The 22,762-nt window shown below is 34.2% G+C and overlaps 1 long non-coding RNA gene across 6 annotated transcripts in view; it reads left to right on the forward strand.

The window, feature by feature from the left end:
* The window catches only part of LOC136029892 (uncharacterized), a 268,714-nt gene that overhangs the window by 110,022 nt on the left and 135,930 nt on the right, over positions 1–22,762 (forward strand). For all 6 annotated transcript variants that reach the window (XR_010618137.1, XR_010618134.1, XR_010618136.1 and 3 more), the window contains one exon: positions 4,125–4,225. This is a non-coding gene — a long non-coding RNA (uncharacterized LOC136029892). The remainder of the gene's footprint in view (positions 1–4,124; positions 4,226–22,762) is intronic.

Genomic DNA, 22,762 nt, shown 5'->3' on the forward strand with positions numbered 1-22,762 from the left:
TTTCAAAATTCATTTCCTGTTTAAAATGAAACTTTTATATAAAATCAGTTTAATAGATAAAACATTTACTTAAACTTCATTAAATTTTCCACTGGTTTACAGTTCTTCCGCATTCCAACTTTCCGGATAAAAAGAAATGCAGCATAAATAGTATAACATATAAATTATGTGAATAACTATTTTTCATGAAAAGTTTCATTATAAAAACACTGAAATACGGGCTTAAGAAAAAAAAAGACAAATGAATGAAGCTAATATTTACATTTAGACAAATTCTCAACAATGCATGAATGACCAGTAGAGAGCACTATGAACCATAGCATCACAAGCTCTTTAGCTATTCACCATCTTTCTATTTTGGCCCCCATTTGATGAAGTTACTGCTCACTCAGGATTGACTACTCAAAACTTCCGAGCTATTCTTAAGTTTCGGCCAACGGATGGTGATGAATCTGATGCTTGGTATACCTGGTAAAGCATGAAAAATGTTTCTTTTTTCTGACTGAGTAAAATATTCTGAAATTGGGGAATACAGAGATGTGTGAAGAGATAATAAACTGAAATAGATGCTAGAGGTTGTCAACTCGAGCGTTTTTTTTTGTGGCAACTATGGATCCATATTTGATAGCAAATTTACGAGAGATATAGCTTCTCAGGACTTGACGTGTGTGAGAATGAGTTGAGCTATTTGTAAGGTTTGTATCGGTTATATATGCTGTTGACAGAGCCAGAGAGGAGCAAAGGCTCGCAGAGAGGACGAAGCTACTTTCACGCCTATTGAAATCGAGGAGCCACACTTCTACCAGCGTTAGATTAAGACTAAGCTTTAGGCATTGGTCTTACGAATTTTTCAAATTTTAAAAGTCCTTCGATAGCTCGACAGCTGTTAATGATGTGAGAAGGCATATAAAACAGGAGAAGCATTGATGCCATCGAAAATGAAGAAGACAGGCAATGTGGTCAAATATAGTTCTGAAGCGTGGGCACTCTGAAAAACGGAGGAAGACTTGCTATATGTTTGCTAGAGACATTGCCTACGGTTTGTTTTGGGTACCCAAGTGACTTGCCGTATTCCAAGCAGTAGGCTGTCCGAAAAGTGTGGTTCAATCCCGCTTTCTAGGACTATAATGAGAGAAAGGCTGAGATAACTAGAGCACATAATGTGGATGAAGGATGATAGATTACCAAAAAGTGTTCCCCAACCGTCTAGGGCTAAACGGAAAGCAAGTGATCCGTGGTTGAGGTGGGAGGATGTTGTAAAAGAGATTTAAGGGAAATGGAAACTTCTTGGGACGGTGTAAAGAGGGAGGCTTTAAATTTATTGGGATGGAGGAGGAGCATGTGTAGAAGTGTTGGCCTCAGGAAGCTTGGTGCTCCGGTGAATTCTTAGTATTAGTAGTAGTAATTTCGTATACTTCTAGGCAAAAGTTTCACAGTTTGTTCTACCGTGCGCAAACTCATTCTATTTAATCTTCAAAAGATAGCCAATGCCTGGTGAAACCAACAAAGACTTAAATTGGTGTTAAATCACTTCTACAGCTACAGTATTGTAGCGGTGTTTAGCTGCCTAATACCAACATGCTGGCGAAAGCTCCTTCAGCTTACCTTGTTTATGGCTTCTAATTCCGCCATCTCATAATATATCCCCATAGTTATGTGCTCATAAGTTTATTTCAGCCTAAAAATAATAAAGAGTTTACTTAGTGTCAAGAAAAAATGTATCAGCGAACAAAAGTCAAAATTGTTAAGAACTTGACACTTATATACTGTTTATAAAATGAGCCCTTGAGAGATTTTTATGAAACCTAAAGGGTATGGTTAATAGTCCAACTTAACCAAATTGCACCCCTGTTAAAAATTTGCCTGAAATTCCATTTCAACTTTAGGCTCAGTTTTAATCTAGTTATCTAAATACACCACACCAAACGTTGGATTATACGGTTCCCCGGGTCCACAGCTTAGATGCGAATACAGTTATGAAAACTCGATTTATTTTTGGGACACAGTGCGCAGTAGCGATGCTAGCAGCTAGAGACAGAAAACTGGCAGCACAGCTTAGATACGAATATTGGTATCTAAGCTGTGTATGTAACAAATCAAAATTGCGTTCCCGCCTATGGTGTTGTAGTACAATCTACGTGTCAGAGCGAGGGCTTGAAGGAGGCGGCAAGTTCAGAGCTCTGTACCAAAAGCTGCTCATGGGGAAGATAGGAGTTTTCATAACTGTATATTGGTATCTAAGCTGTGATTGGTATTTAAACTGTGCCCGGGTCATATTCGCTCTGCTTGCTCTGTTGCCGAGCAAACGAAATTTGCAGCCATTCAAATGATGTTCCTATTGGGTGCACCACTTGTCTGGTACCAAGAGAAAGAACCTTGATGATTCAGAAACAGTAAAGAAGCTTATTTTTCTGATAAGCTTAATAAGAATTTTTTTAAATAAGACCTTCTGAATTTGATTACTCTCCTCCAAAACAAAAATCATTTATTATCTCATCCTTTACTCTACTCCTACGCAGAGCTGTTCCTGGGATTTTTGGCGCCTGGGAAAAAATAATTACAGCGCCCCTCTCAACTCAAATATAAGCATCAACGGTACTTGTTAATTAAACGAAACATATTCAAGAAGGGAAGTTAGCTTAATCCTAATGAAATATAACCGTCATATAAACTTTAGTTTATATAGTGATATAATTTGGTTATATATATTTGCAAATTAAGGGGTTGGAGTGGGGGTAAAATATATATACCAAATTATACAAATGCAGTACATTGTCAATCAGATAGACCTGAGATGATTCAAAAAAGAGCTGTAAAAATTATGCTTGGACATAACTACTCAACATATGATAATGCACTAAACACCTCAACTTGAATTCACTTGATAGTCGTAGACATAAGTTGACATATTCATTTAGACTAAATTATTTGAATTCCCCAGCTCATCCTAGTCTGCTACCCAACCTTGAGAGCCACCCTACTGAAGGACCAGTCACTAGACTCCGACAAATAATCGAAAAAATAATTGTCCACGGTTAGTGACTCACCCAGCCTCTAGTACCGAGAGATATTGCAAATCAATTGTCCCTTATTTTATTTGGTATTTTAATAATTTTTAATAATGTTACCTTGACAAATATTTAATGTTCGATGCAGTTTATTTCAGCAATTTGCCTGTGAGTATTATTAATCTACCAACCATTTACATCCTAAATTATTCTGAAATATTCTATATAAACGGTCGTTATTTTCACGGTTCAATGTGGCAACACTGACAAAAACGTGGTAAACACCTTGGTAACAACGTGACAAACCTTGGTAACAAACGTGGTAAACAACTGACAAAAACGCCCTAAACACCTTATAATTTTGAATTACAAAAAGATAAATGTCGAAAAAATACGGTTTTCAGGTATGAAGAAACCTAAGGTAGGTGCGAGGGACAAAAATTTTTTGTTTTGATGTCCTTGGTACTCCATGGATAATTGTTAATAGATATTGTGGAATTGTTTATTTTCTTTTCAACTAATTCCGAGTTAGTAAATCTAGCAAACGGTAAATTGCCGAACTATCATGCCCTCTGGTCAGGGCCCTTTATTTCGCCTGAATTATTTTCTCTATTAGCGGATAATTTCTTTCACGTTATGATTTTCCCACTTAAGATCAATATCCCTCGAAACTTGGCCTTTTGCCATTTATTTTTAATTGATCTATTCGTCATGTCACCACTTAGCGTCGTAGTGAGTAGTCGGCAATTTCTTATCAATTTATTGGTTTTTAGATGTAGATTTAAATTGTGTCATTTAGTATAGCTACCGTGAATATATACATAATGTCTAGATATATAAATTTAAATGGTTACATTTAAATCTAAACCATTTAAAATGGTTCCATTTATATATCTAGATATATAAATTAAATGGTTAAATGGCAGCTACTAAAATTTGTAGCTGCAACACAGCAGATACATTTTTTATGGTAATAAAGTAGGTTTACCCGTAAGCATAGGGAGGGAAGAGTTAGGAAATTGCCCAATTCCTAAGAAAAATAATTAATTTTTTTTACAGATTTTGGTAAAAGTGATAGATTTATGACGTATTTTAAATTTTCTCCTTCTTACCTAGGGAGAGCTGCCAGTGCCCTTGGATGCACCTCACAAGACAATTGCCTTCAGTATATTGACTGCTTATATTTGCTGCACTAGAATAGTTCGTGATATTGAAATGTAAGTAATATTTTATTCGCACTAATAGTCATCGAGACAAAAAAAAGGAACTCTAGAAAGTTTGAATTTATGGAAGTTATTAAGTTTAAACTTACCCACCAAAACTTACGAGCCTGAGAAGATTTGTCTGATTTTCGAAAATGTAGGAGAACACTCCCAAAAAGGCGGATGATCTTAATGAAAACTTTACAATCAAATTCAGCATATCAGGATACCCAGTTGTAGATGTTTCATATCCATACATAAATAAAACTTAGAAATTGTATATTTTTTTTTTACACGGATGGGTGTTCATTCGTTTACTTTTTCCGTCAGAGTGATCGCATCTAACCAACGATCCTAGAATTTCAAGAGAAATCAGACTTGAAAGGAAATTGAAAGCTCTAGTGCATATTTTGAGCAGGACAAAAAATCGCCACGACGAAGCAATATTTTCTGCTTTTTTTGTGGCGCGAAACGACAATTTTGGCCTGAAGGGTTCCAAAAAGCCGTTGAATGAAAATTTCGAGATGGCCCTTCGACTGATAATATCAAAAAACTACATATTTATCCCGTTCAAAAAGGCTGATATGCAAATTTGTTTTAACCTGAAGGTGAAGGCAGGGCGTTCAGGCCTCAAAAGGCTTATGCCCAAATATCCTGTCTTCGTGAGCCTCTAGTGCTAATAACTCACTGTAACCCCAAGCCGTCTGTGGCCAAAACAGCTAAGTACGCTCCACCTCCATCTCAATCTATTCAAATGCCTCAGTGTTTACACCATCCCAGGAACTTTCTATTTCTCTCAAATTTTTCTTTACAACATCCTACGATCCCCAACCGCAGAAGATCTGCTTTCCGCTTAGCCTTAGACGGTTGGCCAGAAAGGACAGTCTTTGGCACTCTGCCATCCTTTCTCTGCAGACCATGCCCTAGCCTTCCTCTCATTATAGCCCCAGAAAGCAGGATTGGACCACAATTTTCGTACAGCCTACTATTTGATATATGATCGGTCAGTCCAGTACCAAAAACAATCCGTAGGCAATTTCTCCAGAAAGCGTGTAGCAAATGTGCCTCCGTTTTTCGGAGCGCCCATGCTTCAGAACCATATCTTACCACTCTTATGAATGTTGCTTCGAATCAGTGTTTAAATTCTAGGGATTCTCCACCCCCCCTATACTAGTGACTTTTGAGGTTTGTTAGGGGCAAACTTTTTCATTTAGGGATTTAGGGATTTTTACAAGTCTTCGGGATTTTTTAAGGAATTTCTAAGTTTTTTCTAAATATAGTGATTTTTCATGATATAGCACATAGATTCATTATTCAATCGAATAAATCACACAGGAAGGTAACTAATAAAACAAAATGGAAAATAGTGGTTCATTCCACCTCCCAATATGTGATAAATCAGCATTTATGCAAATATACCACCTATGAAACTTCCGATTTCGCACTATATCAGATATAGACCTTAAAGCGTTATCATCAAGAGGATAGGCGCACCTAGTGAATTGCAAAGTTGCAAATATTTCACAACATTTGTTTAGCTCAATTTTTCTTCATATTTAAGGTTTTTTACTCTATAATATATCAGTTCCAAATTAGATTTTCTTCTGTTAAAATCTTTGAAAGTGGATTCGATATGAATACACCCTCTATATCTGCAAATAGATCAGAAATGGAGTCATTAAAAACAAAGAAGATAGATGTACATTTAATATAATTTTCTGAATGAAAAAAAGAAATTATTGAGAAACAATAACACTTGGTGCTTTTCATAATAAGATTTGTAACATAACTAGATAGTTTAAATCAATTAAAGTTTGATGATAAAGTCGGTCGAAGTAAGGGGGAGACACTCCAATAATTCCCCAAATCCTCTTGTTTGTATTGAAATCCCTAATAAGCAAGAATAACTTCCTATTCTATGGAGGTTTCAAGCTCTAATCTGCAAAAATATTGAATTTTGCATTTTTTGCCAGAAGAAAGATCACGAATGTTATTTTCCCCAGTGATGATCTTATCGAACCAATAGTCCTAGAACATCAGGAGAAGGCTCGTTTGAACAGAAATTAGAATTTCTAGTATCCTTTGTTATGTGACCAAGAATTGGAGGACAACCAGCCCCCCTCACACGTCCCTTTTTTCTCAAAAATCGTTCGATCAAAATTTTGAGATAGCCATTTGTTCCGCATAGTTGAAAGGTTCCAAAACTATACGCACATATAAGCAGTATCAACCTATACTCTTTTTTTTATTTACTTACTAATTAAATGTTTTCACTTTAATAACATTAATAAATAAAAAAAAGTATTAAGATTTTAGAGAATAAATATGAGCTTATGCATATTAAACTGACAATGTATATTCGTTTGTATTTTTTTAGTTGAGCGTAGATTATGTTCAGGTCTTGATAAGGCATAGGGCCTGTGAGCCCTAATTCTACTCGTTATTTTATGTTCGTTTTGAGTTTGACTCGATTTTTATTGTAATTTCTGTTCGTTTTGGGTTCCATTTATTTATTGATTCTGATTTGTGGTAGTTTTACGCTTCGTAGAGTATTTGATTTTAGCTTTCCTCATTTTTGGTTTAATGGAGCTCTTTACTCTCTTTGAAAAACTTATTTTGTGGAAAAACAGTTTCTTAATTAATTGTCAGTGATAAATGGAAATATATTGGGATAAAAACATTTTTTTTGGATCTTTTTTTTATTGTAGAAACAATAACACCGATGTTTACTAAAATTTGTCAAGGGCGGGACACATTTTTTCCATAAAAATATAAAAAAGGTCATTTTCGAAATTGACACTAATGTCCAGTAATTACACTAGACCAACTAGAGTAAAAGAAAATAGTTCCCATAATTGGTGGAAAAAACTTGAGTTTTGAATGGACAAGGAAAAAAAATTTTAAAGCAAAAGTAAATTTCTCAATTATATTACCAATTACCAATTTTCACCGATCGGGGGATAAACTCCTGGGTAGGCTACTACAGGGAAATACAGGGAGGACACAAGGATTTTGTTTTATCCTCTGCATAAAGATGCGAAAAAGTATTTTTCAGAATTTCAAAGGTATTTTTCGCTTGAAAAAAACACCAATCTAAAGGTATTTTTCCACATCTATGGGGATAATTTTACATCTTTCCCATTCATGCGCCTGTAAAGAACATGGTAAAGAAGTCAAATAACTATTCATTACACGGATAAATAGAATTATAATTCTAGTGATTTTTGTTTTTGCTTCTTCAATAATCTAGTGACTTATGTGCTGATTTAATGATTTTTTTTCAAGAATCTAGTGATTTTTTCAACGGCTAGCAACCCCAAAAGAGCCTTCTAGGAGACAGTTCTAGGCTTTAACCCCCTCCCCCTGGTAAAATAAGATTTTCTAAATTTGATAAAAAAAAATCCAGACATTTTTATTAACATAAGCTCAACTCAATATAAAAAAGAAAACTCAAAACTAAAATAATGCTTAAAAAGCGACCGGTCGGATATCATTCATGCCAATCTTTCGTAACAATACAAAAAAAAATGAGGGGATTGCGAAAATAGTAATAGACAAAGAAAAAATAATGGCAAAAAAACAAATAAATAAAATATATTCCTATATATATAAATATATATATATATATATATATATATATATATATATATATATATATATATATATATATATATATATATATATATATATATATATATTTATATATATATATATATATATATATATGTATATATATATATATTTATATTTATATATATTTATATAATATATATAAAATATACATAATATATATATATATATGTATATATATATATATATGTGTGTGTGTATATATATATATATATATATATATATATATATATATATATATATATATATATATATATATATACAAAATATACTAAAAATATAATAAAATATATTAAACAAAATAAATAAAACATAATGAAATAAAATAATAATAGTTTCATAATAATATTTTATAATAAAATATAATAAAAATATACAAAAAATATATATTAATTATATATTTATATGGTCCAGAATCGGAGATCTGGCACAGGCATATATAAATCAAAACTGAACTTAACTAGTCGATAAATGCAAAGTTGAATAAAGAAAAAGTTGAGTTGAGTTGATAAATGCAAAGTCTTATTTTAGACTTTAAAAGAAGGTATTTTGGCAACAAGTGAAAGGTCTAGTAAAATAAGTCGTCTTGAACAATTGCTATTAAAGGTCAACATAATAAGGCTCTACTTGTGACTTGGAAAGAAGTCAGAAAAATGGGGAAACTTTTAGAGATTTTGGTATTATCCTCTAATCCTGGTTCTCGCACTTATCATCCTATTCACCCAAACGTTTTTCAACTTAAAAAAAAAAAAAAAAAAAAAAAAAAAAAAAAAAAAAAAAAAAAAAAAAAAAAAAAAAACAGAGCCTTGGTTATTCTACTTTTACCATCTTCACGAAACACACCATTTTTACTAATAAAGTTAGTAGAAACTGTCTTAGTGAATACTACCAAGGTTAGTGAAACTGTCTGCTTGATCGATCTTTTCGTTACCCAGCATCACCTTTTCATTTTCACTTATTCCTAGCCTTGGAGTCTTCTCATCATTAATTTTCAAGCCTATTCTAGCACCCTGAACTCGCAAAACCTTTAAGAGTTCGTTCATTTTGCTCTCACTTTCATCCCTGATGCTTAAATCATCAGCATAATCCAAGTCCAGGAAAGTTTTTCTTTCCCATTCGATTCCATTATGTCCCATTGCCATTCCTGTGCTTCTTAATACAAAGTCAATCAAAATGACCCAAATAAATGGGTAAAGAACACAACCCTGTTTAACTCCTGACTCAATACGAAACCACTTACTAGCCCCATTTCCCACCTTAATCGCGTAGTATTATTAATCTCGCACATAACACTAATCACTTGAATGTATTTGTCTTGTACACCATGCAAGGATAAGACCTTCGTTAAGGCCCAGCCAAAATCCAAACATTTTACTCCCTAGTCAAATCTTTTCTGAGGCGGCAACTCGGTCAAAGACAAAGGTATCATTTTTCTTCGTCGCTTTAACTAAACAAACATGAGAAGGTTGAACCTAAGGGGTTTCTCACTCAAAATTACGATTATTACATATTTATATATAATTATGCAATATATGATTATGACATTGTTGTATACAAATATATTTTTTTGTATTTATATTTATTAACCGGTAGTCTGGTGGCTACACGCTACTTATTCTCCAGACTCAGTTTAAACCGATTACAACTAACTAATACTTCACTGAATCGCTCAAGAACAATCCGAGTGGTCAGTTCCTTGGTCTAATTTATGCATTCTCACGTGCTCCGATTACAGCTGCATCCAGTCTTTTGAGGGGAATTTTTGGGTTTGGAACACAAGTATGTAAAATATTTGAAGGGGCTGTAGCCAGCAAGAATATATTATAGAGTTTCTAATTGTTGAATAGGAATTTTATTACTCTATTCCTTGATACCAAACAACAACAGTGCCAAGTATAGCAATCTAGAATACAAACCCAAAACAGATTTTATAATTATTTTGGAATTATAAAAAAAATAATTGTCGACTTTAAGATTTGATTAGATCAAAATATTCACCAGGTTTGTTTCTATCTCTTAAAATAAAAACCGCCGAAATCACTAATTCAGAAACGTCAGGCAAACTCCAAATGTTTAACATTGGAGGTATATGAAGATTTGTTGAGAGTCCGTCCTGCCTTGAGGCTATTCTATCAGCTAAATCGGACGCTTGCTCATTACATATAAAACTGAGGATTAAAAGTATCTGGTTACTCAGGTGCTTGGCAATTATTAACCAAAGAATGAAAAATTGGTCTACACATTCTCTAGCTTTTCTAAAACCGCACTGTTCTTCTCTTAAAACTTGGTCCACAGCATGTATAAGTCAAAAAAGTATAATCATACAAAGTAAATTGCTACCGACTTAGACCAGGCTAATGCCTCTATAATTACCACACTTACTTGGGTAATTATACTTGGGTTATCTTTCTATACATGGGTTTAATTAAGGTTTTCCTAAAATCGCTAGGTACTTTCAACAACTGTATTCAAAATCTTCACTAATTTATTTCTAACATCAGAGCCAACATATTTAAGAAACTCATTTACTACACTATCAGCACATGGGGCCTTATTTTTTTCATCCTGACTGCCCCCTCCTCAACCCCGGCTCTTTTCGGAAAAGCTTGATTCTTTGTCCAAATTCTTTGAGAATGACTTCAAACACAAGGGCCATTCAATTGAAATAAGAAGTATTCTTAAATAATTATAAAATTTAGTGTCCTGCTTGACACTTTGAAAACATTCAGACCCCAACCCCGGGGTTATCAGACCCCGACTGTTATCTTTTACTCTGTTATCTTTTTTAAGTTGAATTTATAAAACCAGATGGGAAACCCATATTCTGTTTAGAATTAAATTGTATATAGAATTCCATAGAATTACATACATAGAAACGAGAAGTGTCACACAAGGGGAAAGCAAGACATCAGAAGTGAATTTGACCAAAATCAAGAAACCATCCTTTTATCCATGATTCTTATTTGTTTCAAATAAACAGCATTGGTTTAACGAACAGCTATATGGCCCACATACATGTTTATGTTTCTGTTTCTTCTATATCTTTCGTTATGTTTCTGTTTATGTTTCATGTATGTTTCCTTACATGTTTATGTTTCTTCTGGCACCATTATACAGAAAGGATGGTTGTGGAAACCTGGGAGAGAGTGCACTCAATTGCACGTTAAAAGCTCCAGAGACCCAAAAATGATCAGAACCTTATGATAAAAGAACAACTTATCATTAATTTCAATACACCATGTGCCCGGATACTCCTGCGGCCCCCCATTGCATGGGATCGTTCAAGGTATTCAATTCAAGCAACACAGTTTAAAGATTAAAAATACATCACTGAGGATATCGCAAAGGATTTCCGTCATTACGTTCTATTTAGAAATACCAAAAATATTCACTTAAATTTTTTTTTTATATCTGTCCGTAATAATTTCTGTTTGTTTTAAGCTTCAATATTGCTCCTTACTTTTAGTTGAAAAGCTTTTTTTTATTTAATTCAATATAAAATCGATTTTTTAAGCAGAGTTTTTGCGTATATTCTTCCAAAATGTCGACAAAACTGTGTATGTGAAGATACCCTTTTTGTCCATAAATTTAAGATGCTAGATTATAACTTAGGGCGTTTCCACGTTTTGGAAATCCCATCTAGTGAAGGGAAAGCATTTTTAAACTGTCAAGTTCGGGAACGACAGATACAGCCGAGTTGGTACCAAAATTATTAATCACTTTAAAGCGGATTCTATAATGGAAAATTGATGGGTTTTTTGGCGATTGGAAAACAAGTCTGGTTTAGCAATAAATTTAAAATGGAGACACACTGCCTGGAAGTATTTTTGATTGCTTAATAAGAAAATATGTAAATAAAACTTGTCATAAGTAAATTTTTTGTGTAGTCGTAAAAGTTATCAGCAGTAAAGAGATTATGAGTAACTTCCTCCTCTCCATTACCTGGTGCAAATCTCTTTGTTCCACTTGTTCTGTCACGCACGGCTCACTTACTACCATTCTGCATCTCTTCACTTCACCCATCGCACACTTACAACAACAAAAAACTTTACATAATATGTGGCTCATAAACGCCACTTGTCGCATATACCCCTTTCTGTACATTTTTTTAATGTACAGCCCTTTGGAATAAGTAGGTGAAAATCAAAGGAAACTGGTTTCAAATTAAGGGGGATTAAAGGCAGGTTAGATTCACTGAACTGACAGAGTGGCGAACGTCCAGACGAGGACAGATACTGAACAATCACTGGTTAGCCGCTGGTGATCAATAAGATCCGAATGTGGAGCAGGAGATACAAGGGATATATGACCTGCACGAATGAAGGACACCTCCCACACGAGTTATTAGATCCCGTCGGGTCGTCAAAGAAGGGGAGGGCAGCATACACTAGGTTGGTCCGTGGAAAAAGAATCAATAAGTCTTAAAACTACCCTGAATGAGATATTGATTGTGGCTCAAGAACGGCCAAATTAGAAATATATTAAATAAAAAAAGTAGTTTTTTTCAACTGATACTAAGGAGTGACATTTAAACTTAAAATGAACAAAAGTTACTCCGTATATGAAAGGGACTGTTCCCTCCTCAACGCCCCGCTCTTTACGCTAAAGTTTGAACCTTTCTCTACTTTTACGCTCAATTTTGACTCTTTTTCCGACTCTACTTTTTCATACAAAGTAATTTCTGTTCGTTTTGAGTTTTAATGTCGCTCCTTGCTTTCAGTTTAAAAAAACTTGCTTTTTTTATTTAATTTCTGAATGTTTTCCAATTAATGCGACTTTTGATTTTGGCTCTTTGCACATGAATAATCAAAACGAAATTTGCATATTAATTTATCTTTTTTTGCAATATGGCTTTCTCATAGTTTTGATCAGACGATTTTGAGAAAAAAGGAGTGGGAGAGTATGCCTAGTTACTTTCCAATTACTTGTTACTTAAAAAGGCAACTAGAACTTTTATTTTTTACGAACGATTTTATAAGTAAAAATTGTCGTAACTTACGAATCAACATACGTAACGAACTTCTGTATTTGCATGTTTTTATTACGTATATGAAAGGATTCCCCCCCCCCGTCAATACCTCGCTCTTTACACAAAAGCTTAAATTTTGCCCTGATTTCTTAAGAATTATCCCTGAATCAAAAAGGCTGTAGAATAAATAGTTGAAAATAATAAAATCACTTTAGCGTAAAGGGCGAGGCATTAGGAGAAGGCGAGCCCCTCATTTTTGTAATAATTTCTGTTCGTTTTAAGTTTTAATGCTGCTCCTTACTTTCACTTGAAAAAACTTTTTCATATTTATTTTTTCATTGTTTATAAAAAAATGCTCAAAACTCCTGCGCCTCCTTCATGGAAATTATCTTCCCCCATGACAAATTTCTTCGTAGAAAGGTCCCCCCACATAACCCCCTTGCCTCAACCCCCCCCCCCACAAAAAAAACCTGAAAGCGTCTCTACTCTTCTCAGTAACCATTACTATATGTACACACTGGTCAAAGTTTATAACTTGCAGCCCCTCCCACGGGGACTGTGGAGGAATAAGTCACCCCCAAAGACATGGTCAATAATTTTTTCGACTATGCTGAATAAAATGGTTATCTCAGAATTCTGATCCGGTGACTTTGGGAAAAAATGAGAGTGCGAGGGGGCCTATGTGCCGTTTAATTTATTTGTTCACTTAAAAAGGGCACTAGATCTGTTAGTTTCCGTTAGAATGAGCCCTCTTTCGACATTCTAGGATCACTGGGTCGATACGATCACCCCTAAGAAAAAAAAACAAACAAACAAATAAACACGCATCCGTGATCTGCCTTGTGACAAAAAATATAAAATTCAACGTTTTTGTAGATGGGAACTTGAAAATTCTACTGTAGGTTTTTTTGATACGCTGAATCTGATGGTGTGATTTTGTTGAGATTCTATGACTTATAAGGGGTGTTTCACCCTATTTTCTAAAATAAGGCAAATTTTATCAGACTCGTAACATTTGATGGGTAAGACTAAACTTGATGAGACTTATATATTTTAAATTTGCATTAAAATGCAATTCTTTTGATGTAACTATTGGTATCAAAATTTAATTTTTTAGGATTTCGGTTAATATTATAATTTTTGGTTTAATAAAATAATATTATATCTTAAAAAAAACAGAAAGTCGAAGCGAAGCCTATTTCGCTGTAGCTGAGTATTTTTTTAGCTGAGGTTTGAAAAAACAGCCTTATATCTAAAAAAAACAGAAATTCGAAGCCTATTTAGCTCTAGCTGAGTATTTTTTGTAGCTGAGTTTTAAGAAAACAACCTTATATCTAAAAAAACAGAAAGTCGAAGCCTTTTTTGCTGTAGCTGAGTATTTTTTGTAGATGAAGCTAAAAAAACAAAAACTTATTTATAAAAAAAAAAAAAACAGAAAGTTAAAGCCTATTTCGCTCTAGCTGAGTTTTTTGTAGCTGAGATTTGAAAAAACTAACTTATATCTAAAAAATCAGAAAGTCGAAGCTTATTTCGCTGTAGCTGAGTATTTTTTGTAGCTGAGGTATAAAAAAAAACAGCCTTATATCCAAAAAACAGAAAGCCGATGCCTATTTTGCTGCAGCAAAGTATTTTTCGGAAACTGAAGTAACTTACAATTCCAAATTAACAAGAGATGTCAAAAAGGAAAATAGACTAATACTGAAGAAAGTGGCAACTCAAAAAGATGGTTGCCTAAAATTAGCTTCAGTCAAGAAATGGCCTTAGAAACTGTTTAAAATTTCCTTCGAGGAGTCTAGCGGTTTACGTAATTCGATTGGTAATTCGTAATTCGATGTAATTAGAGAAACTATACATTATGCAGAAATTATTGACATTATTAAACCCTTAAACATACCAGAAGCCCATTAACCCTAAAAATACCCTAAAAATTATCAAGCCCTAAAAATACGTAACTTATGCGGTGGAACCGGGATTTCTTTTAAACCTTGAGTTAAGATTGGAATTATTTTGTTTGAATATCTACTATTTTAGCTTACAGACTGTTCCTTAGAATATAATTTTAAGAAATAAAGTTTTTCTTACGGAAGTAAACAGCAAAATGTAGACTTAAACAAACAAAAATCGGGGCTTTGTAGATGACTTAGGATATATCTACGAAACCAGCTTAAGTAAATTGATTCATGGATTTTGATTTTGAATCAACTATACTGAAAACACAATATTTACCCCCTCCCCCCCACAAAAAAAGATGTCCACTATGCTTAGGTTTCTACCTGAACAGAAAAACATTTTTTACAAAATACAATCAGTTTTCTACACATGTAAACAATGCAGAACGGTCATGTAAACGGTCAAAATTTCAACGCTCTCTGTCTGGTTTTTGATGGGTAGCAAAGCTTAGAGACAGACACTGTTTGAAATTTGTAAAAAAAAACTGATTTGAAATTTTGAATTTCATAAAGCTTTCTGAAACTACAAATAAACTCTTCCTATGAAAATACTGAGGTTTTTGTTTGCTTGCAGCATAAGTCATTTTTCTCAACTCTAATACAATAAGTAATAAAAAACAAAAAAAAAGAGAAAAAGATCCAAACAAAAACCAGACTCACTACATTACCATTTCTATTACCCACCCATACTATAACCCCTGCCACCCCCTCTCCCCACCAACCTTCCTCCATGACACCCCACCTCCCTACCACTCTTTCTCCCTACTAACTCTATCATTATAAACTATCAAAAACAATATTCAAAATAGTCCTCTTCCTCCTCCCTACCAATAAAAATAAAATTGTTGTTATTTAATATTGTTTAATTGTTTAATTATTGTCATTATAATTGTCATTTAATAAGTGCTCATTTAGCAAACCTTTGTCTTATTAAATAAAAAAAGTTCAGCTGCCCTATGCTCCTCGGTAATGAGTTCGACTCAGAAGTTCCAAGAGTCTGGGCCGTGAAATCCAAATCTGGGCCGTGCTATGCTCCTATACTCAACCACCAAATTGTCACTAAACCTAGTCTCATAATCAATATTAGCACACTAAAAAAAAAGTTGGGCTTAGATTATTTGCACACTGGAACACAAAAACTGCAACTTGGTGATCGGGTAGTTCCCCAACATTAAGCAACCCAAACACCTAAAACAACCACGTGTGTTTTACTTCCTGGGAGCAGATAATTTCATAAGCAGCCACAAGAAAATTGAGGACTCATATATAAGAAATTTTGAAACTCTTTTGTCAACCATGATAAAACTATCTACAAGACCGTATCCAGGGATTAGGGGATTTGACCTCCCCCCTCTGAAATGTTTGTTCCACTCACAAAAACGTAATGAAAATGTATAAAAACACGCTTTTGATGCGTTTTTAGTTTTTTTCTTGTAAACAGTTCCCCCATTCCCCAATAAAAATCAAGGATGTGGCCTTGCCTATTTATACCTTTTGTTTTATAATTATAATTCTTTAAAAAGCTCAAGGAAGCTCAGTTTTTGGAAATTGCTAGTCTTTAGAATTCCATAGACATGGCGAAGTATAATGTGCCAACTTATTTGAGATTATTCTGTATGTATATCTGTACGTACGCGTAATTTGCGAAATAACAGTTTTTGTTCGTTTGAAGTTTCAGCTTCACTCTTTCAAACAGTTCGTGGTAACGAACTGTAGTAAGGAGCGACCCGGCTCAATAGTAACCAAAACTCTAAAAAATTGAATTTTGATATCAATAGCTACATCAAAAGAATTGCATTTTAATGCTGATTTTAAATATATAAGTTTCATCAAGTTTAGTCTTACCCATCAAAAGTTACGAGCCTGAGAAAATTTGCCTTATTTAGGAAAATAGAGGGAAACACCCCCTAAAAGTCGTAGGATCTTAACGAAAATGACACCATCAGATTCAGCGTATCAGAGAACCCTACTGTAGAAGTTTCAAGCTCCTATCTACAAAAATGTGGAATTTTGTATTTTTTGCCAGAAGACAAATCACGGGTGCGTGTTTATTTATTTATTTATTTTTTTTGGTTTTTTTTTTTTCCCAGGGGTCATCGTATCGACCAAGTGGTCCTAGAATGTTGCAAGAGGGCTCATTCTAACGGAGATGAAAAGTTCTAGTGCCCTTTTTAAGTGACCAAAAAATTGGAGGCCATCTAGGCCCCCTCCCACGCTCATTTTTTCCTCAAAGTCAACGGATCCAAATTTTGAGATAGCCATTTTGTTCAGCATAGTCGAAAACCATAAAAACTACGTCTTTGGGATGACTTACACAATCCCTGGGGGAGGGGCTGCAAGTTACAAACTTTGACCAGTGTTTACATATAGTAATGGTTATTGGGAAGTGTGCAGACGTTTTCAGGGGGATTTTATTTTGTTTGGGGGTGGGTCTGAGGAGAGGGGGCTATGTTGGAGGATCTTTCCTTGGAGGAATCTATCATGGGGGAAGAAAAATTCAATGATAAGGGCGCAGGATTCTCTAGCATTACTATAAGAAAACAATGAAAAATAAACATGAAAACGTTTTTTCAAATGAAAGGAAGAAGTAGCATTGAAAGTTAAAACGAACAGAGATTATTACGCATATGAGGGGTTCTAAAAATACTTTAGCACAAAGAGCGAGGTATTTAGGAGGAGATAAATACCTTGCTCTTTATGCTAAAGTATTTTTAGTAATTTCAACTATTTATTCTACGGCATTTCTGATTCAGGGGTCATTCTTAAAGAATTGGGACAAAACTTAGGATTTAGTGTAAAGAGCGAGGTATTAACGAGGGTACAAACCCCCTCGTATACATAATAAAAATATAAGGTTATGAAAGTTTGTTACGTAAGTTAATTCTTAAGTTCCGTATATTTTTTACTAATAAAAACGTTCGTTAAAAATTAAAAGTTCTAGTTGCCTTTTTAAGTAACCGAAAAATTGGAGGGCAACTAGGCCTCCTTCTCCACCCCTTATTTCACAATATCGTCTGATCAAAACTAAGAGAAAGCCATTTAGCCAAAAAAAGAATTAATATACAAATTTCATTTTAATAATTTATGTGCGGAGAGCCAAAACCAAACATGCATTAATTCAAAAACGTTCAGAAATTAAATAAAAAAAAAAATAATTTTTAGCTGAAAGTAAGGAGCGCCATTAAAACTTAAAACGAACAGAAATTAATCCGTATATGAAATGAGTTGTCCCCTCCGCAATCCCTCGCTCTTTACGCTAAAGTTTGACTCTTTGCCACAATTCTACTTTTTAAAACAATTAAAAGCTTTAGCGGAAAGAGCGAGGGATTGCGGAGGGGACAACTCATTTCATATACGGATTAATTTCTGTTCGTTTTAAGTTTTAATGTCGCTCCTTACTTTCAGCTAAAAAAATTATTTTTTTTATATTTAATACTTCCATAAGATCAAGTTTTCTTAATTAATGTAAAAAAGCCGATTTGGTCTCTCAGGAAATTATATCAGTTGCACTTTGGAACACACCTTTTGTAAACGGAATTTGGGAACGTCAATGTGTAGGTAAGATGGAAATTTATGGTTATCACTTGTCCAGAAAATGTGAATTGAAAGATGAAGTAAACCGAGTAAATGAAAATAAAAGGTAGTTAATGAAAGAGATTCCGCGTGCAGCAGAACCGAAATCGTGCGGAATAAAGACAGGGATAAATACAAAATTCTTTTCATATCGAGTCAATTGTTTCAACAGATTTTGGGGGAGGAGGGGGTCAAATAGGCAAGAATGCTCTTGTGCGGTTAGCAGAAACTACATAAACCATGTTTTTTTCACCTAATCTTGACCAAGTTATTCTCTTCTAAGCACATTCTTTATGTTTATTTGTTATTATAAATTTATAATGTTAATGTGAAATTTTGAAGCACGAATGATAGGCATGTTACTTCTAATTTGAAAAGAATCATGGATAACTGTACCAATATGAATCCCTGCCGCTCCAAAGACTTTTAGCTTAAAGATGCACTGGACATGTTTACCTTCTCTAGACAAGAATCATTGTAGGTTTAACATCCTTGCAATTTTGGGATTAATATAGTATAATATTTAATTTAATCGAAAATTTGCCTAAAAAGCCTGATAAGGGCGAAACATAAATGGGAAAAAATACCATACCTTAGATACCCTAGCTCTTCCAACACCATCCAGAGCGCATAGGGCACCAGTGAGACTCCGCCATTCTTCTTGAAGCTGGGCAGGAGCTAAGTCTGGCATAATAGCAGCGTTTATTGTCGCTCGGTCTTTTTCGTACAATAGAGTATTCATCGGCTTGCCTCTGCGTCTTGAGTCCCTTGGATCCCATTAGAACGTCATCTTCGGTTGTCTACTGTCCAGCATGCATAGTCCATGACCAAGAAAGCGCCAGCGTGTATACTTGATTACTTCTGTGACGGGTGGTTGCATGGTGTGGGTTCGTATTTGGTCGTTGGTGACTCGGTGGTACCAGCGGACGTGCAACAATCGTCGGAGACAGTAATTATCTAAGGCTAGCAGACGTTTCTTTAGAACAGAAAAAACAACAGAGCATTAACACTTGCAAAACAGCAACAGCCTTAATAAGTTGCATCCAATAAGAGACAAATCAAATATAAAAATCAACTAAAAATTTTAAACCGTGGGTGCTCTGCAATTTTCTTTGTGTTTTTTTCACCCGGCTTTGGAATTCCGATTTCTCGGTTAAAGACTGCACATTTGCCAATGAATCTAAAGTTAGGAGTTGATGTAGAGTTGATATTTGACAAAACCAAATATGGCGGAACAAATTTTTGCTTTATCAGTTTTATTAAAAATTTTCCAGAAAGGCACTACATACATAATATGAGGCAGCCCCAAGTGTTATAAAAATCGGTTAAAACGAGGTTTTTGGGAAATACTTAAACTACTGGAGGCATATATTCGAGAAGAAATGCGAGCGTTAGGAAGCCTGGAAGTAGGCCTATGGTGAATATTGGTAAGCTAGTTTCAAAACCCCTCATAATTTTTGTTCTTTGTTTCCTTATTTTATGCCAAATTCACGGATAACAAAATATATATAAAAAATGAAATTGATAAGTAGGGTAAGAAGTGATAAGAGATTCGGGGTGTCATTTCAAGAGAATTTGAGGGGGACAACATTTATTTTGAAAGTCTAGGGGGGCACGTTTTTTGTTTTTGATTTTTTAATTGTAACACTAAAACAAGGTTTTTCGAAAAAAATACCCAGAAAAGGAAGATAATTTTTACAAGTTACTGAGGGATATAGGGGGCAAATCCCCCTCCCCCGAAAGATTTCATTTTCTTGCTTGCTTGAACGAGGCTCTCCAATCAAAAGCAGAAAGATGGCTCAAAGGAACAAAGGCTTGGGAGAACAAATTCAGCTAGTCTCTTCTCAGATAGACTATAAAGTTCCACTCATTTCTTACACTTCTTTTTCTGGGTCACGAACAAGGGAAAAGTATCCTTTCTGGTCACTGACAAGAATTATAAACAGCTTTTTAAAAGGCTATATCATATTCATGTTCACCCGTCCGATCAGAGGTCCTTAATTTACATAATACCTGTAACGGTTTGACCTTAACCACTTTCTTGTAACAGATTGAAATTGGTGGCGAGGGGATAGAATAAACAGTACAAAACCAAAGTATCACTCCCCCAATACTTCCAATGCTCCAAACCTTCCAAATTAAGCATAAGAACTACAGTTGTAGGGGGATACTCCAAGGAACAAGGGATACCCCAAGGGGTTTTAGCTTTTCTTAGCTTTTCTTAGGCTACACGGAAAGCAGATCGTCCTCGTCTGGAGTAGGAGGTAGTCATAAATAAAGATTTAAATAAAACGGAAACTTCCTGGGAGGGTGTAAAGAGGTAGGCATTGATTAGGTTAGGCTGGAGGAGGAGCGTACGTATCTGTGTTGGCCTTAGGCGGCTCGGTGCTGTGGTGAGTTATAAGTAGTAGTAGTAGTAGTAGTAGTAGTTTTGTCGAGGGGTTACCCATTTTTCCACAATGTGTTGTTGCACAATGTGTGCCACATGTTCCACATACTTCTGCCATATGTGGTGCAGTTCTGGCACAGTCTCAACAGCGCTTGGCACAAATCTATTACGCTTGGTAGGACATTTCTCCCATGCTTGTGCTTTAACTTGGGTTTAAGAATAATTTAAAGCAGCTATTGCCATTGACAGTGCAAAAGTTGATGTTTATTTTGCTGACACCTGATTTTTTTTTTTTCTTTTTACAAATCGGCCCTTTTTTTAACCATCATTTGACAATTATATTTTTGTTTTTATTATTGACAGAAAAAGAGACTACTATCGTAACCTGTAATTTTTTTTCTATTTTTTAGAATATCAGAGACTCGGGAACCAATGCATTTGGTTCCTTATAAAAACTAACTACTTCTCTTTGCGAAGCTTTGAATAGTTTCTCTATGCAAAGTAAATTCTATTCCACTACCCACTTTACGTTTACCATTACTATCTACTATTTCACTTTACAAGTCTCTGAATATTTTTTACTATTACTTACTGAATATTCTTTACTATTACTTTTTACTATTTCCCTATTCCATTTAAAATTCACTGTTACACTATTTTGGTTTATAAATCTGTGAGTATAGTCATTCAGCCAAGTACGTGTTACTTCATTCCTCCAAACTAGATTCACTACTCCCCTTTATTATTTCTCCTCACAAAACTTCCAACACTCTCGAACCATTTTAATCATACAATTGTAATTGACGATTCGATAAATCACTTTACGTTCGCTATTAAATAAAAAAAACAAGTTTTTTTAAGCTGAAAGTAAGGAATAACATTAAAACATAAAATGAACAGAAATTATTGCGTATATGAGGGGGCTGCTTCTCCTAAGCACCTCGCTCTTTAAGCTGAAGTGTTTTGGTATTTTAAAAAAAGCTTCTTTTTCTTGTAATTAAACAAGCATCGCGTTTCAGGAGTCGTTCCGGCTTTTTCACTTTAGAAAGAAATGCATAGAACCCCTTGAGCAGGGAAGTTCTATTGTAGTTCTTCATTTCACTTTGTTATTTCATTTTAAAAAGCTCTAAATATAACCTTTATCAAGAAAGTTATATTCACCTTTTTTTGCTTTTCATTCGCTTTTCCAGTTTGTTATTTCACGTTAAAAAGCATTGAACTGAATCTGGATTGAAAACTAATAGTTTAGAGTTTTAATTCTATGCATGAAACGTATCACCATGAAATGCATTGTTCAGAATATACTCTTAGTATCAATTTATGTTTAGGGGTGACAAAGAAAGAGGAGGGGCCTGATAATTTACTAACAGGTACTTTAACCACAGCTAGTTTAAAAGGTATATGGATGAACATTTTGCATGAAAAATGATTTTAGTTTCTTGTTTATTCAACGAAAAAACTGTCTATGTATCTAGTGTAGTTTTTTTTTCTAGTATCAAGGACATAAAAATGTCCTTGAAACCTATAACTGTAATTTTCTAAGATTTTTCTTTCGGTGTTTCAAATTATGGATTATTTAGGGCAGCACCACATTTTTGTCAGAGCTGCCAAATTGAACCCTGAGAATAAATCAGCAAAACTAATTAGTTCAATTTGACAACACTTCTCGTCTGTGAAGATTTAAACATTAACAGCCTGTTAATTCCCAAAGATAACTACGTCTGCAAAGGAAAGCTATAAATTCATAAGCTGGTTAGTGTTTTACGTTTTTAGCTTAGTTTTTGATACCCAAACCATTTTTAAAATATGCACATGCATATTTTTTATTAAAAATTGAATCCTCGATTTTTCTTTATTTAAGATGTATGCATAGTTAAATAAGTTTCCTTTTAACCAATCAAACAATCAAATATCATTTTCTTTGTTCTTGGTACTCTAATATATTCGATAAGGTAAGTTAAAAAAAAAAAGTTTCAGTCCTTTCCCCAACAAAAAAAAAGGATAAGAAAAAGATCACATATCGTTTCTTTTAAACAGTTATA

This window comes from Artemia franciscana, chromosome 8 (genome assembly GCF_032884065.1).
Source record: "Artemia franciscana chromosome 8, ASM3288406v1, whole genome shotgun sequence".
Classification (NCBI taxonomy): domain Eukaryota; kingdom Metazoa; phylum Arthropoda; class Branchiopoda; order Anostraca; family Artemiidae; genus Artemia; species Artemia franciscana.